The 17,960-nt window shown below is 39.7% G+C and overlaps 2 long non-coding RNA genes across 2 annotated transcripts; one reads left to right on the forward strand and one right to left on the reverse strand.

Annotated features, from left to right (window-relative positions):
- Positions 1–628: 628 nt before the first annotated feature.
- On the forward strand, positions 629–3,105 carry LOC145425133 (uncharacterized). The gene is made up of 2 exons (XR_013905801.1): positions 629–2,248; positions 2,399–3,105. It is a non-coding gene; the product is annotated as an uncharacterized LOC145425133 (long non-coding RNA).
- Positions 1,942–5,076, reverse strand: LOC145424713 (uncharacterized). The gene is made up of 2 exons (XR_013905713.1): positions 4,699–5,076; positions 1,942–4,075 (listed from the first exon to the last, which is right to left on the reverse strand). It is a non-coding gene; the product is annotated as an uncharacterized LOC145424713 (long non-coding RNA).
- Positions 5,077–17,960: the final 12,884 nt, after the last annotated feature.

Raw genomic sequence — 17,960 nt, forward strand, 5'->3', positions numbered from 1 at the left:
AGCTTCTAAATCTACTTTTGTATAATGTTTGCTGAGTTTTGCACTTCATGACGCTTTTAAGAAGAGCCAATAAATCCTGACTTTACACAAAAATAAAGGTTTAATGTGTTTAGTGTGACAGTGGAGGAGAGCGCACATAATAAGAGTCATTAACAGAATGGTGACAATTATAATCTGTCTCATTTTAGGAGCAGCTCACAGGCACAACAGACTACAGAGCAATCAAAGCACCAGTTAAACGTCCATGTGACCGGCTTACAGCCAATGAACAATCAGTCCCCACTGTCCCCACCAACATCACTGTACTGGAAAGACTGTGCTGCCATGGTCAGAGATGAACTGGTACTAAAATGTAAGGCAGCTGATGTGTGTGGCCTTAGCAGCACAAATGCATCACGGCTGCAACGCTGCAGTGTGTTTAAACATTTGGACATTTCTGTGGCTTCAAACCAGCAGCTGCTCTGTACTCAGTCGTGTTTGTGTGTCTGTCAAAGTGATTGTTGTCTTTAAAAAGCCTTTTGTGTTGCGTTTTGTGAGCAGTGCCGAGCTTCTCTGTAGTCTAAGCCGAGTCGATATATTTGATTCCATGTTTGGTGTGATTTTCAAAGTCAGCAGCAGCAAACCCATACGGTAAAAAAATACATTTTTCCTGGCCAAAATATATTTCAAATATATGGTAAATATATTTTGTATTTGTGATGCTCCAAAAAAATATATTTTTGAAATTGAAAATATATTTCTTTCAAACCAAAATACATTTCAAAACATATTTTAGGGTGAAGAAAATACATTTCCAACCTTACAGTAGAATGTATATCAAAGTATCCTTTATTTAAAATATATTTAGTGCAATAATGATGATAATGATAACAATACTAAAAGTAACATGTTTTATGCACATCTGCAAAAAACAGTTGGATTCAAACAAAACAGAGTCAAAGGTCTATCACGAATTAGGTTGTTTATTCATTTGCTTACAGTATTTCACATTACACAATATCTCACTATAATGTAGCGTTCATTGACTTTGAAATTATCTGTCAGTGATACAGTAAACAAGATACAACAACTGCTATGTACACTTTAGTTTTTGACAATATATACAATTTAGTACTTAAAGGAACACACTCCACTGTTTTGGAAATAGGCTCATTCTCCATCTCCCTCAGAGTTAAAAATGCAGCGTCTTCTTTCTAGATCCGTACGTTAATAGGGCTCTGGAGCGTGATCTTACGGGATGGGGCGTAGCCAGGATTTTTGGTCAAGGCGCCATATTAGCAGGCCAAACAAATGCTTGCTGTGTGGTCGGTTGTAATGTTAGATTGCACTACCGACAAAGGAATAAGCTTGAAAACAGGCTCTCTTTTCATTGTTTCCTCACCTGGAAGCATCATGAGGGAGCTTATGTGTTGGATGTTACCAAAAGAAGGCGTCTAGCCTGGATAGCAGCTGCGAGACGAGCTGATATTCAGTTCTCTACCAGCCACAGATATCTGTTGGTGTGCTCCAGTATTTTCATTCAGGTAAGTTCTAAATAAGTTCATATTATTCTTTATAGCCTGTTAATTTTATTTTCAATGCGCTCTGAGATCATAGCACAAACTTAGAACAAACATGCAGAACTACCTTCTATTTATAGAGTTGCTAATTATTTGGCATTATTGCAACAAACCAGCCTATGAAATGAATGAAACAAATCCTGACTGGGTTCCAACACTACACATGGGGCACTACGAAATCCCTGCTTCAAACTACATGCTACATACCACCATGCCAATCAGATTACTTCTTCCATGTGAGGGTAAAAAGGTGACCTTCCTGGATAAGATGGCAAAGGTTTGCTGCGTTTTGGTGAACATGTGCCCCAGTGTGGTAGTAAAACCAGGGAAAAATGCTCTTTTTAAATACTTTTAAGTCTTGTGCTGTTTATGTAGTGATAAGTTTTCTTTTTTTTTTTTTTTTTTCCTTTTTTCTCTTCTTTTTTTTTTCTCCTTCTCTTTTTACAGTTGCAGAAACATATAGGTGATTGCTGTAACGTATGTTTTAATTTTGAAATTAAAGCAGCCTTTTTTCCGTTAAAAGGTTCTTTGTGAGGATCAATCCAGACATGGGAACAAAATGCCCTGCAAAACTTGGTACAAGCCGCAAGACAGGTCGTGTCGTAAAGAGGAAGGTTACAAGCATCAGCCCTCGGATCACCACCTTCCTCCAGCTGCTCTCTGAGTTTGAATGGAGGACTTCCAACTAGGTAAGAACAGAGATGATAATATCTTTTACATAGCTGATAATTATATACATACTGTACACACATCCATACAACAGTATGAATGATCTCAGACAGATGTGAACAAGTGAATAACCTGAGCAAACATGAATATTGATGATGTGTCTTTGACAGGTGGTGATAAAGACTACACTGAACCCGACCATCCTGGTAACGGAAATCTAAATCCCATGTCACATTCTATTTCCTGGGACCCACTGATAATTATTACATTTTGTAAATGAGTTTTGTTTTACAATTGTAATAGTTTATTTAATGTTCATGCTGGTGGGTTTGTCCTGTTTTTAGTGGAATGAAAAACTGTTTTCCTTAAAAAAATCAGACAGAAAGGTGAAGGACTGTGTAGTTTTCATGTACGCTTCTATTTATTTTGGTTATTGGCATTGTTTTTATTCAGTTGAAAAATGTTTTTCTTGTTAAAAAAAAAATCAACAATAAATGTTGGTTTAATTCACTATTCTGAGACTACTTTATTTATTTATTTATTTTTGTCCCGTTTGGATCTTTAGCCATCAGAATTGTTGTCTTGAGGCCAAGAAAGATGCCAGGCGGATTTATTTTACCAAGTGGATCATCATGGCCTTGCCATATTGGTCCATTTGATTGACCTTTATTATAATTATGAATTTATTTTATTTTCAGTTGCAAACGGGACAGACATGACTGTGGGATAGGACAGGGGGAAAGAATGAAAGAAAGAGAGGGAGAGAAAGAAAGAAAACCAAAGGGGAGAAGAGACGGTGAGAAGGGGGGAAGAGAGAAAAAACAAACAACAAAAAAAAAACTCCTGGGTCACCTGTATGGAGAAAAACAAACAAACAGAGGAGACAGCAAACAACAAAGAGCAACATAATAAGAGAAAAAAAAGCACCATCACAATAAACTAGCTAGCCATAGATATCAATAGTTACTAAATAATAAACGATATTGTGCAGCACGCAGGATAGACAGCGCACAGTGTGCTTTGAGGCAGCAGCCAAGAAAGCTGTAGTCCGCGTCTGTGAATACCCATGTGTACACCTGTGTGCATACCTGTGTGGATCAGCATGCTTGCATTCCAAAGGTTTCTCCATGTGATAAGTGATAAGTTTTCAAAAGAGACAGTAAATTACAGAATGCTAGTAGTGGGTGATATTATACAAATGCTGTCATGATTTTATGTGAACATTTTGTCATTTGTAAACTATACATAACATTTTTTCTACATTGTAACTGATGTGATGTTCGACAAAGTGCTTTTAATTAAAAATAGGCAAACATTTCTTTGTTTCTTTATTCAACTTTTGAACAGTGGTATTTAGTAAGTACATATTCAGTAAATGCAAAGTATTTACATGGCCCCCTAAATTAAAACATTATGGGTTATTCAGAACAGAACTATGCTTGGAAAAATATTGTCCCATCAGTTGATCCAACTCCTCCACAGTAGCAGGTGGAACTTTTCTTTTTTGAGGATGGCTTCTTTTACCTGTCACTACAGATGGTCTGTTTATGTTTTGATCAAGAGCCTTTTTTTGGGCAGCTGAAGAGGAGAAGTCTATCTTATGGCCAACCTCTGGCTGTATCTTGGTCATATTACCCAGCAAAACCCAGTATGCAGGTTCATCTGTAACAGTCCTTGTGCCACAGATCCTCACTGTTGCTTCTACATTAAACAGAAGAGCAGTGACATGGCTGCAAGTCTCCACGACTCTAGTCATACAGCTGCAGTGGGCGGCTTCAACCTTCCCTGTGATGCTCACAATGACCTGTGGCTGCAATGCTGCAATTCAGTCTTTAAGAGTGCAGGACCTGAAGCACACACAGACAAAGTTCATTTAAAGACAAGAACTATGAGCCAAGGCCGACACAAATGTGTTTTATTTACTTTCAAATCCATTTATCATAAATGTAACAAATAAAGTGTTTTTATGTATCCATCTATAGAACGCTGCATGTTATATTCTAAATCTGCATGTTTCTTTTTAGAAACCTATCAGCAAAAAATGAACCTAAAGTATGTAATGCAAGGATGTAATCACTTTCAAGAGGGAGAAAACATAAAGTTCAACTTTAAGTGACAACTATGGACACCTAATATGACAAGGAGATTCTGCAGGTCATTAATCAATGTATAAAACTAAAACAGAATGTATTTTTAGTGACACAGGACACAAACAAGGAAGCAAGATGTGTAATTAGGATCATTTATAATAAATATGAATTAATTAGGGCAATTTCTTTAACCATAAAGAATAACTAAATCCTTCAGGACAATGTCACATCAATGCACTGAACTCACTATGTTATCCCTCTAACAGAGCCTCTACATGTTCTCACTGTAATTTCCCCTCACGAATGAATTTTTGCTAGCACTAATTTGAATGTTGGGGGGAATCAAACGCATTTTACTCGCAGTACTCAAGCTGACTTACCTTTGCTTGAATGACGGCGTACTCACAACGTGGAGGCTTAAAAATAGCCAAATCTTGTACCCAGTCCTTGGTGAATTGGATGTGCGCCTCCAGAGATTTATAATTGCGAAATTGGTGCGCCGTGTATGCTCTGACTCCACAGACAAGGTATGAGAGTAGATCATGCTAAGTCAATAGCGGTTTGGTCTTCAGGGTTTCTACTCCACGGCTATATTTCATACGGGTCCACATTTCAACAATCAAGTACCGTCTCTTTGCATCTGGACAGAATCTGTACCTATATATATATATATATATATGTATCTATACCGTCATTTTCTTTTGAGCTACGTTTCAGAATGGTTCGTAGCAAACTTGTTTTGATTCGTGACCTGCCAAGATGGTGCTGCGCTCCCACAATGCATTGCGACATTACGTCAACTCCAAAGCCCTTTGCGTGCAGGAGTGTATGCGCATGCGCATTGCCACGGTGGTTTAAAAAATAAAGATATAATGAAAAGTAATTAATAAAAATTAAATATTTAAACATTCCCACAAATGTGCAATGAACGTGCAAAAACTCTCTTTAGTAGTTGTTGCTGTTTCTTTCTTTCTTCTTTTTTTTTTTTTTTGAAAAATAACGACGTCTCTGAGGCGCGAAATCTGACAGCGAGAGGAACGGCCGGATACTGGAGACGGGAAGAAACAAGCCGATTATGTTCGCGTTAATTAAGTGGTTGGAAGATGTAAAATTCTCAATTCTGCCAACTGAACATATACGAGATTTTAATGAGGATGAATAATTAGCCGGCATGGAGGAAACGGACCTTTATTTCGTGGAGTGGCGACAAGAAGCCAAGGCGGGTGGCCAGTCTAAGAAGCCTCCATCATCAAGCTAGCAGGTGCCTTTTCCCATATAATATTACTTTATTCTCGTGTATTTGGAACGGAAGCGTAGAGCTGCCACCCAGGCAAAAGAGAAATATAAGTATATCACGTTATAACGTGAAAAGTTTATCGTTCTAACAATATACTATCATGTTTGAACAACATTGTACGAAAAATGTACATAATTATCACGTCCGTACAATATTGTGCGAACGTGACAATTATGTATATTATAATAATGTGATATTATATTATACCAGTGGTTCTTAACCTGGGTTCGATCGAACCCTAGGGGTTCGGTGAGTTGGTCTCAGGGGTTCGGCAGAGCCTCCGCTGTGACGTGCACGGCTCATTTTGTGCACCAGTAAAAAACATATCTACGTCTAATTTGAAAAAAAAAACACACTTTATTTTTCACTAAAGAGGGGTTCAATGAATGCGCATATGAAACTGGTGGGGTACCTCCAACAAGGTTAAGAACCACTGTACTATACAAACATGAAAAGCATAATGTTAGAACAATAAACATTTCACGTCATAACGTGAAGCTCTATTTTTCTTTTGCCTGGGTGGCAGCTCCACGCTTCCATAATTTGGTAATCAAAATATGTAACTTAATTAATTATATTGTGACGTACTTTTGCCTTTTCTTATTATTCTGCCTTCTCAATGACTATCAAAGCCTATTCACATTTAATTTGGCTTTCACAGAAATCCTACCTCTCCTTCTGGCTACAGAGTACTTACCAAGGTTAGAAAGAAAGAACAGTTATGCTTTATTAATGTTCGCTAATTACAATGTTCCACATTTCCTTGCTTTTTAAGTCATTTTTAGGCTTTTTAGAGTTTTTGTTTTTTATTTTTTTTAGCAGTAATGTTTCTGCCTATTTATTTCAGCCCATGAAATCGAATGCAGATCTTCCTAATGTGAGATTTACATAAATGTAAGTAATTTTGTTTGTCATTGTCATTAATGTTGTTGCTGTTGTTGTTTTTGTGCAGTTTGCAATCATATAAACCTAGCAAACATCAGTCAGCACAGTGACTAACCTAAACAGATTCTTGCTTTATTCACATATATTATATGTAATTATATATACCTGCACATTGTACCTAGGGTTGCAGCCACTTGGCCCCACCCCATTGTTGTGACAGCCCTGATTGTACTTATACACTGCATCTGAACAGGGAACAGTCTGCCACATTAATGTATTTTTAAGTGACTTGTTTGTAATACATGAATTTGTTTTTTACAGATGTCAAAGTCTCAACCTCATGCTGCCCTCCCCCATCCTCCTAAAGTAAGTATTTGTTGTTGTAGTTTTTTATGCGGTGTCTGTGTCACATGCTAATCATAATTATTGAAATAACTGTTTTCTAACAGATTTTCCAAAACACTAGTTATGTTTGTTGTCATTCAGACCAGTACTACTGCTTAGACATTGTTTAGTGGTCATGCATGTTTGACAAGCTCGTTATGATACCAAAACAGTAGGCCTATCACAATAATCGATATATCGACTTAACACACAGTACATGTACATGACCTCAATAATTGTTGATAATGTAATTTATGTGCCATTATATTTACAAAAATAAAATATAATGATAACAAAACAATAACATTAAATATCATTGTTTTCTATTTGTTAGAAAATTTACTATTTATTCAAGTTTTTAAGGTATCTAATATTTTGATTCCTAATTTCAATGATCTAAATGCTTTAAGAATTAGATGTTGGTTTGTCAATCGAAAGTGTGTAGATCTTGCATTATTATGGTGTTATATTATGATTATACATTCAAAGACATAAAATGGTCTTAAAATGACAATGACATAACTTGTCGCAATTGTTTATGGGGCAATATACCGACCAACAAAAAGTCGTTATCGTAACAGGCCTTCAAAACACACAGTTTTATGATTGATAAATTAAAAAAATAAATACTATTAATTTCTCTGAGATTCTCTAATATTCAGTTACAGTTCACAACACAGTTACCCGTACATGCAGTATTATACTGTAAATATAAATCTCTGCATTTAGCATCCCACTAGAAGCGTCACAGTTACTGCCTCTTTTTTTTTTTTTTTTTTACAAATACCTGTTCTATCACTAACACATTTACTGTTTTACTTTTAGCCTGTGGATACAAATGCAGATTTCCTTAATGTAAGTTGTGCATTTTAATTACATCATGTTATTTTTATTATTATTTATTTATTTTATTTTATTTTACATTCAAATATTTCAAGCTTCTTGGTTAAAGAAGCTTGATTGCTAGTAGGTAAAGAATAGTTCACCTATAATTCATATTCCCAATTAATTTCTCACCTCTGATTGAATGCCTTTGTTTGTTTTCCTATAACAAAACATTTTTGCTGGATATATATGGTGAATTTATATGCATAGATACAGTCGTAGTGCTTGACACATGCAAACAGCAGTAGATGTACTAAAAAGGAAATAATTACAATCATGATGTTGATTGCTGATGTCAGTATATATATTTTAGAGGAATGTTTTGTTTTTCACCCAAAATAACTATATTGCTTCAGAAGAGATTTATTACCCTATATAAACAGTATCTATATATTGTTCTGTTTTTTGTTTGTTTTTGTTATTTTCAGGTTCAATGGTGCGTGTTCTTCTAATGGCCGCCTTCCCACTGGAGGTTTTGATCCACAGCAATTTAAAAGGTAATCAGCTTTGAAAGTCAGTTCAAATGGTTAGCTAATAGTACTTTAAAAAGCCTACAACTCTGTCACCAGTTTCTTTACCAAAAATTACCCATAAAAGTATCGCTCAATAGCATATATTGTAGTTCAAATGTTTAGTTGTACAAATATCAAATTTTTGGAAATCTAAAACTAGTCAAACACTCAAATGTTCATGCTTTTTATAGGAGGACAGAGCAAAACGGACATCGGCGCAGAGTGAAGAACTGCCCTTGATAAGGACACTATGACAGCCATATATAGTAAGTGAAGACTTTCTGTGTATCTAAAATTGCATACAGCACAAGTAACTTACTTTGCAACCATTAAAATAGGTTGTAAAGTAAGTTACCAATACAAATAGGTGATGATGCATTGTAGTGGTTGGTCTCAGACAAAGAAGGTCAACAGATTTATGAATGCTGGAAGGTAAGGAGAGACGACCAAAAGGGGTGTTAGCATTACTGTAATGTGAACTGGATAGACTTCCCATCTAGGAAAAAAAAAGAGGTAAATTATGCGTAAAATATATCTGTATTAATATCTGTATCTATATAAACAGAAATATCTGTTTGCTAAATGAAGCCAGCTAACATAAATCACATTTTTATTTTAACTCTGATAAAAGTAATAGAACTGTGACTTTTGTTTGTTACAGTGGGGGTAAGGAAGGGGTTTCCCAGCGTGTCCAGAAGGGCTTTGAGGATTGCAGTGAAAGCTGGGGGAACTGAGACTGTGTGTATATATATATATATATATATATATATATATATATATATATATATATATATATATATATATATATATATATATATATATATATATATATATATATATATATATATATATATATATATATATATATATAATATATATATATATACACACATATATGTATATGTGTGTGTGTTTCTTTTAGAATGTTTAAGTATGTAATGAGAATAAACTTATAAAATGAATATTCCTTGCTTGATTGATATGCTATATGTATGTTTTAAACATCAAATAAAGATTTCTTTCAGATGTTACATGTGAATGTGTTTTCTTAGAAATATATGAAGGGTTAAATTTATATTTTTTTGAATGATTTTAAATACATTTAAATTGTATTTTGAAATATATTTTATTAATATATTTCAAAATATACAAAAAATGGCCAAAAAATATATGTGCTAAAATACATTTTAAATATATAAATATATTTTAAAATGTATTTTAAAATATATTTTTTTACCGTATGGGCAAAGCTACACCAGAGGGTTGTGCTGTGTAACAGGTTGGTGCAGGTGGTGTTATCTACATTTGAACATTAGGCAACAGTCTCATGAAGACACTTTCTATTGTTCACTAAAGACCAACAATAACAGAGACAAAGGGAGAGCAGCAGAACTAGTGCTAACAATTAGCACTGCTAGCCTGCCCACCAACACCAGCTAATGTTCTAAAAACGATGATCAATGATTTTGCTGTAACGGCTCCAGCTGTCTGTGTCAGGGACACGTTGGAGATGAAGTGAGTGATCCAGTGACAAAGGTTTGGAAACCTGCAGTCAGCTGAGACTAAAGGAGTCACCTGACCGAGAGACCAAATGTTTCACTGAGAACGTCCAGATGAACAGAATCAACCTTTGGGATAATCTGTTCCACACATCCATGTTTCACTTACTGCATTATATTTCCTCATTGCTGTGCACACAGGCCTGTGGCTTATAACCAACTCCAAGTTCAGACTCAGAGGCTGCTGAAGCTGTTTTCTGGAACAGAGACGTGTTGGATATAAAAGCAACTCTTCTTTATGTGTCAGCACTGAGGAAAGGAGCAGCTTCGTTTCTAAGTGTATGAAGGACTGTAGCAGTGTGTGTGTGAGCTTTATTTCACAGACAGAACCATGTCAAAAACACAACTTCAGGTAAAAACAATACAAAATCAAAGAGTCTGATCAGAAGGATTAAACAGAGGAGTGTGGGACTGTTTTTAACAGACAGCAGGTTAAGCCAGGCTGGAGGAGTAAACTGAGCCTCGGTGTGAGCAGCAGTGTGTTTGACAGGAAGCTGAGATAAACAGTCTGGAGCCCATTTAGTGCTTCATATGAAAGTGTGAGGATTTGAAAGCAAATCTAAAATCAAGCAGGAGTCAGTGTGAGAATGATTTGTGCTTTTCCTCAGTCAGATGCTGGGAGTTTCAGTTCATCCATGTTCAGCGTGCTGTGCTTTGTGTAACAGGAGAATATGACAGTATAAATCAAGTCTTCATGTCACTGAAAGCCTCCACAGTCTGCTATGGAGGTGCATCAGTTTGGATTTACAAGAAGAACATTTCTTAAACCTGCCACAAGATGGCGCTCCAACAGAAGGGATGTCCACAGTGTAACACAGACACACACATACTGTGTGAATGTGTGAGTGAATGGGCTTTCAACACAAGGCTTCTGCTGCTACCTTTAATGACATAATTAGCTAACAAGAACAAACTGTTAATTACCACCAAAGAACGGCTCCAGATTTTAGCTGCTGACCATTTTGTGAAACGTTGATTACATCAGCTTATTGTTGATTTTTCAACCTTAATATCAGCTGCTTTAAAGGAGCCTCGTTCTCTCGCAGTAACACTTTTCTTCACTAGATGCAGTGCAGGCACAGTCTGTGTTTCTAAACTACACACTAATGTTCATTGTTGTGCAGCTAAATCCTCCCTCTGGATGGGAAGAATCCCTGTCAGGCTTCAAACACCTGGCTTGGTGTTCTGGAGCTAATGTGTCACCTGTGAGGACTCTGAGATGAACACACAGCAGACACTTCAGTTCTCCGTCTGTGTGTCCTCAGTTTCCCAGCATGCCTTGGCTGTGGTGGTGGAGGTGAATGAGGGGGAACATGCTGCTCTGTCAGCACTCAGGTTTCATACCTGGTGATCTCAGAGGACAAAGCGGCGTTACAGCAGCGCACGTTGATGAGACCTGATGCTCTGAACAGTTCAGACTTCAGCCTCACTCTGAGAAAACAAACGACTGACTGTCAGCAGCAACTACACCTGCTCCATCAGTGACGGAGAGAAGAACTGGGACTGAGAGACATACAGCTGCAGGTCAAAGGTCAGAAACGCCCGCTCTTTGTACGGGTCAGGAGTTAGTACTGCAGAGGTCAGAGGTCAGCTTGCTGACAAACCATTTGAAACAGTTTGGAGCTAAAAGCACAACAGCAGAGGAAAGAAGAGACACTGCAGAGATGATGCAAAATATTGTGTTTTGTTCTCAGCTGTCAAAAAGTGTAACACACGTGTTCCAGCACAGCCTTTGTGTACTTTCACTTCTCCATACTGTCCATTGGAAATCCTGTTTGTTCCTTTTTGATTTCAGTCCATGTGTCCAAAGCAAACTTCTGTCCCACACTTTCTCTGCTGACTCTTCACCGATGCTCAGATGATCTCAGATGATTTCACCAGAACTCATCAAAATTCGGGCTCCACAGAAACCCAGACGTCACTAAACAAGCGTAACAAGCAAAGTGAAAACTGGTCGTTCAGCTTTATTGACCAAAGATAAGCTCACATGTCACCTCATGACACAGACACTTATTTCCACAGCATGCACGAGGACTGACAATAAGTGTCTATAAAGCCACTTCTATCTGCCACACCTGTGCTTCTGTCATGGTTGCTCTCCTCTCACTCTGTCATTTATCCACAGTCTGCCTCCCTCTGCTCCGTCAGCTGACGTCCTCTCTACACCACCTGCTGTGTTTTATCCTGCAAAAACACATTTAAGAAGCGTTGCACCGAGTAACGGGAGGAACTGCTATAAAATCCATTTAAAGGAGGTGGTGCTGAGTGCTGTGACTGGGGTCCCACCACTGACATCACGGGTGGAGGACATGTTGGAAAACTGCTACAAAGTGCTGTGCAGCCAGCAGAGCTTACAGTCTGTCCTGTGTGTCATACAGGCTCTCACACTTAGTGTTTCTGTGACACATTGAAGAGAAGTTTGTGTTGTTCACAGTTGTGCTTGTACTGAGTGACAGCTGACATGACCTAACAGGAATAATGTGTCTGTGCTGAATGAGAAGTAACACACAATGAAGTCTTGATGCATCTCAATCATCCAGGAAAGTGAGTCTGTTGCTTCTGTTCATCTGGACGCAGCGTTTTGTGGGAGAAACGTGTCGTCATCATCAGGTGACGTCTTCAGTCTCAGCTGCAGGTTTCAGTCTTACAAACAGGACATTTGCATAAAGACTGAAAGCAGCTGCAGGAACGATGGGCTGGGAGCTCCGTTCCTTCATCTTAATTATGCAGATTCTCAGGACCATTGATCAACAACCACTGATCCATGTCCATGAGTCCCATTCACAGAGATGTGGGAATGGCTGCAGTCACAGCATGTAAGATGGAAATAAATGAGAAGTATTTAGCTGAAGTGGATTTGATTTATGTTACTTCTTTTTTAACTTGTAGTTCTACATTGGAAGATTATTGTGATATTGAAATATAAAAATACATTTATATTCTATTATTTTCTCAAAATAAGCGTCACACTCGTGGAAGCTGGTGTAGCCGCCGAAACGCCTGCATTTATGGAGACTTTCAGCCCCAGGTAGGCCAGTTATGGATCTTGGATCCACATTATGTCAGCAGCTGTTCTCCACCGTGAACTGTGTTCAAACAAACACGCTCACGCCTCACAGACGACAGCTTACAGTCCTGTAGAGATAAAGTGACTTCGTACAGCCCCGACCTGCAGACGCTGTGCGCAGAGGTTCAGGAGCAGAAGTCCCGTTGTAAACATATCACGGCAGACCCGACGATGTTTGCATGAACGCGCTTTTCAGCATCTCTTTATTGACCACTTTACACACACGGTTGCTGTGCGCACAAAGCCGGCTGTAGCTTTGCAGCTCACAGCCCGACACACACCAACAACAGCAGAGAGAGCACAGACGTTAAGGCGTGATTGCGGGTGCCGCTCAGGTGCGTCCGCCTCCCCTGCAGCGGCGCTGCAGACCACGCCCACCACACGCAGTAACCAGGTAAAATACATACTTAGGCAGAATTTTGCAAATATCTATCTTTCATTTTGTAGCAGCATAGAGCTTTTTTCCAAATATTTTTTAAAGTCAGGTCAAGGCTCCAAAAGCCCAAAGGCGATATAACAGTTTGTGTTTGTTCACAAACACAAACATTAATAGCATGTTCCTCATGCTATTAATAATTTTAACGGCAAACTGAAGAAAAGCCTTGACTCCGTTGCTCCACTCACCACCAAAAAGATTAACGTAAAACATGCATCACCCTGGAGAAACGAAGAAGTCAAAAAATTCAAAAGAAATTGCAGGGCAGCAGAAAGGAGATGGAGGAAAAATAAAAATAATATCAACCATCAAATATTTTGCGAGCAACTTAAAATGTACAATAATACATTAAGGAAGTCAAGAAATTCATACTTCGCCAAAATAATCAGTATTAACAAAAATAATCCCAAGGTCCTCTTTTCCACCATAGATCATTTATTTAACCCTGATTTTAAAAGCTCCAAAAGAACCCCACAGACTCGCTCTGTGAGCAGTTTGCAGACCACTTCAGGGGAAAGATCAGCGCCATCAGATCTGATATTTTATCTAATCGTGATATGATTTTAAACACATCTGAGGGCTCGATTGTACCTGAGGAGACACTGGACAGCTTTGTCCTGGTTAATGCTGAGAACCTTCAGAAAGTTTTCTCCACAGTGAGACCCACCGCATGTCTTTTAGATCCAATCCCTTCTTCACTCTTTAAAACACTTTATGGATTTTTTGAGGCTGAGCTTTTATACATGATGAATTGCTCTCTTCAGTTGGGTGTCTTCCCTGCTGCCTTTAAAACGGCGGTGGTGAGGCCCCTTCTGAAGAAGAGCAATTTGGATTGTAAAGATTTTAATAACTACAGACCTGTATCCAATTTACCATTTTTAAGTAAAGTCTTAGAAAAAATTGTTTTTACTCAGATTACTGATTTTCTCAATGATAGACAGATCCTGGAGATATTCCAGTCTGGATTTAGGGTGAACCACAGCACAGACTGCTCTCCTAAAGGTTTTAAATGATCTTAGATGTAACTGGGACTGCCAAAAGCTCTCAGTCCTGGTGCTACTGGATCTAAGCGCAGCCTTTGATACAGTAGACCACGCTATTCTTTTAAACAGATTGAAACACATGGTGGGCCTCTCTGGTGCTGTACACAACTGGTTCACTTCATCTCTCTGACAGATCTTTTATGGTGAGTATGGATACATGCTCCTCTAAGATCCATAGAATGACATGTGGTGTGCCTCAAGGGTCGGTTCTAGGCCCTGTACTTTTTAATTTGTATATGCTGTCTCTCGGCGGTGTCATCAGGAGGCATGGAGTGAACTTCCACAGTTACGCTGATGACACGCAGCTGTACATCTCCGTGTCTCCTGATGACACCAGACCAATGGATGCCCTTTTTAACTTTATTCTAGATATAAGATCTTGGATGGCAGAAAACTTTTTACAGCTTAACCAGGACAAGACTGAAGTTTTAATCGTCGGTCCTGAGGCTCAGAGAGAGAAACTCTTGTCTAAATTAGAGGCATTTTCGCTATGTCCTTCGCTACAAGTGAAAAACCTGGGTGTTATTTTTGACTCTGAGCTTGGTTTTATCCCACATGTTAAACATGTAACCAAAATTGGATTTTATCATCTAAAAAATATAGCCAGAGTCCGCCCTATTCTCTCTCGGGCCAACACGGAGATGCTGATGCATGCTTTTATTACCAGTCGCATTGATTACTGTAATGCCCTGCTCTCTGGTCTTCCTAAGAAGAATATTTCACCTTTACAACTTTTGCAAAACTCGGCAGCTCGTGTGCTGACGAAGACCAGAGGGCGGGCCCACATTACACCGGTTTTAGAATCGCTGTGGGGGTTGTTGTGTGCCTTGTATCAGAGCTTTGATTGTGAGACTCATGAATCGTGCTGTGGGAGAATCTGATACAAAGGCAGACACCATGATGCCACTTTTGGGAAATGGGGAGTCACACTATGAAAACATTATGGTGAGGGATTTAGTTCCAATTATCTATGAAGCCCACATCGATTCTGGGACACCACTCAGACAGCCAGCAATTTAAGGAGAACATGCGGCTAAACATGTCACTCCTGGTCTGATTGGGGAGGGGACCAGAGAAAACTACAGAGTCCGACATTGTTTTGGCAAAGTTGCACACCGATTCAATATTGATTTTAGTGACCTCCGATTGGCGTAACCGGGTGTCATTACTGCCAACGTGAATTATGATTTTACTGAATTTACGTTTACCCTTAGCCAGCAGTTTTAAATTTCCTTCAATGTCGCCTGCTCTGGTCCCTGGAAGAGATTTAACTATGGTTGCTGGTGTCTCTAGCTTCACATGTCTGAGAACAGAATCACCAATTACCAGAGTTTGACCCCCGGCGGGTGTGTCGCCGAGTGGGGAAAAACGGATACACCTGAACGGGTTGGTGGTGTACCTGGGGCTTCTGTTTAGGACTATGCTTCCTCCTCACCGACACCCAGCCGCCCTCTTTTCCCCAGCTGCTTGGGGTCTGCCGGGGAACAGCTAGCGGGGCTTACGCTATCTTCGGCTGCACCAGCTACAGGGGCCTGGCTAGCTACGGGTGAATAAAGGGTGCGAAGCCGAGTCTCCAATTCAGTAATCCTGGCCTCCAGAGCTGCAAATATGCTACATTTGTTACAGATATCATTACTGCTAAAGGAGGCCGAGGAGTAACTAAACATCTGACACAATGAGCAAGAAAGTGCAGGAGGGACAGGTGAAGTAGCCATGGTGCTAACGAGTCGGCTACGAGCTAAGCTAAGCTAGCGAAACAGTACAGAGACAGTGAGTGAATACTTTGGCTATAAATTAGGTAGTGAGTACACAGAAAGTGTGCTTCGGATGAAGCACGTGAAGCTTATACTATGAAAAAAGAATGTATTTAAAAGTTTTTATAAAGTTTGTATTTAAAAGCTCTCTGGTCTTCCTAAGAAGAATATTTCAACTTTACAACTTTTACAAAACTCGGCAGCTCGTGTGCTGACGAAGACCAGAGGGCGGGCCCACATTACACCAGATTTAGAATCGCTGCATTGGCTCCCCGTGTGTTTCAGGATCGATTTTAAAGTTCTTTTATTGGTTTTTAAATGTCTTAATGGTCTTGGGCCTTCCTATCTCTCAGATCTGCTTTTACCATACGAACCCTCGCAGACCCTGAGGTCCTCTGGTACTGGCCTTCTGATTGTCCCTAAAGTCAGGACACATACTCACGGAGAGGCAGCTTTTCAGTGGTATGGTCCTCGTCTGTGGAACAGCCTGCCGGAGGAGCTCAGGGCCGCAGAGAACGTACATGTTTTTAAGAACAGGCTCAAGACCACCTTTTTAATTTAGCTTTTACTTAGCGTTTATTTATTTTATGCTTATTTATTCTATCCTGTTATTCTATTATTAATTTAGGCTTTACCTAATATTTATTGATTTTATTCTTATTCATTTTTTAATCTTCTTACTCTATTTATATTTATATTTATATTTATATTGTATCCTGTTCTTATTTGTTTTATCATTTTACCCTCTATATATCCTATTGTTTCATATCTCCAGTGTTTCCTCGGAGGGCGCGCTCTGCACCGGGCTGTGATTGACCGTGGCTGCTGGGTCTCTGGGGGTCCTCTCAGCCTGGCTGGGGGGCTCCTTGGCCTCCCTCCTGCTGTGTGCCCAGCCTGGAGGTGCGGTCTGTGACCGGCTCCCGGTGCAGACGGCTCCCTGTTATAGTGTTTCCTCACTTGGCTCATGCGAGCCCAGCCCAATTTTTACTCTTTAAGTGTGTGTGTATGTGTGTGTGTGTGTGTGTGTGGGGGGGGGGGGGGGGGGGTATGTGTGCATTCACATAGTTTATGTTAATGAGAGTGTGGGGAGTGAGTTGGAGGGTGGGGTGGGCTGCTTTTATGTAAAGGACTTTGTGCTACATTTTTTGTATGAAAAGTGCTTTATAAATGAAGACTGATTGATTGATTGATGAAGACCCTCGAGAGGTTGGTTCTAAACCATCTGCGCCCCCTAGTGAGGTCTTCATTGGATCCGCTGCAGTTTGCTTACCAGCCTGGCATCGGGGTGGAGGACGCCATCATCTACCTCCTGCACTGAGCTCTGACTCACCTGGAGAAGCCTGGAAGCACTGTGAGGATCATGTTCTTTGATTTCTCCAGTGCTTTCAACACCATCCAGCCACAACTTCTGAGAGACAAGCTGGAGCTATCAGGAGTGGACCACCACATGTCCCAGTGGACACTGGACCACCTCACAGAACGTCCACAGTATGTGAGGTCACAGGGCTGTCTCTGACACGCTGGTCTGCAGTACGGGGGCCCCACAGGGAACTGTGCTGGCGCCGTTCCTCTTCACCCTCTACACTGCAGACTTCTCCATCAACTCCCCACGCTGCCACCTACAGAAGTTCTCTGACAACTCTGCCATAGTCGTCTCATCACAGGTGAGGACGACTCAGAGTACAGACAGTGGACTCTGGACTTTGTTGACTGGTGTCAGCAGAACCACCTGCTGATCAACGCCGGGAAAACCAAGGAGTTGGTGGTGGACTTCCGGAGACGCAGACCCACCACACTGACACTGGTGAACATCCAGGGAG

This window comes from Astatotilapia calliptera, chromosome 3 (assembly GCF_964374335.1).
Source record: "Astatotilapia calliptera chromosome 3, fAstCal68.1, whole genome shotgun sequence".
Lineage (NCBI taxonomy): Eukaryota > Metazoa > Chordata > Actinopteri > Cichliformes > Cichlidae > Astatotilapia > Astatotilapia calliptera.